The following is a 303-nucleotide window of genomic DNA, read 5'->3' on the forward strand; positions in this document are numbered from 1 at the left end:
AAAAAAAAAAAAAGGAAACTTGTGAATGTATATAAGTTTTATGAGAACTTGTAATAAGGGTTTGGATCATTCACATCTGAGTCCATGTATCAGACGCTGCATTTTGATGGCAATTTATCACTACTGTCAGATAGACACCATATAATGTTGTACATATAACATACAATGTTGTACAATTTCCCATAAAAGACAGGTATAATAAATTCCTTTTTATACACATTGGATAACTTGAGGCAGTCATTCTTAAGACTATCCTACTACTATAGTCTTAAGATAATAAGAGATCTATAAAATTTTATTTTT

The sequence above is a fragment of the Meleagris gallopavo genome, chromosome 1 (genome assembly GCF_000146605.3).
Source record: "Meleagris gallopavo isolate NT-WF06-2002-E0010 breed Aviagen turkey brand Nicholas breeding stock chromosome 1, Turkey_5.1, whole genome shotgun sequence".
NCBI classification, from domain to species: Eukaryota; Metazoa; Chordata; class Aves; order Galliformes; family Phasianidae; genus Meleagris; species Meleagris gallopavo.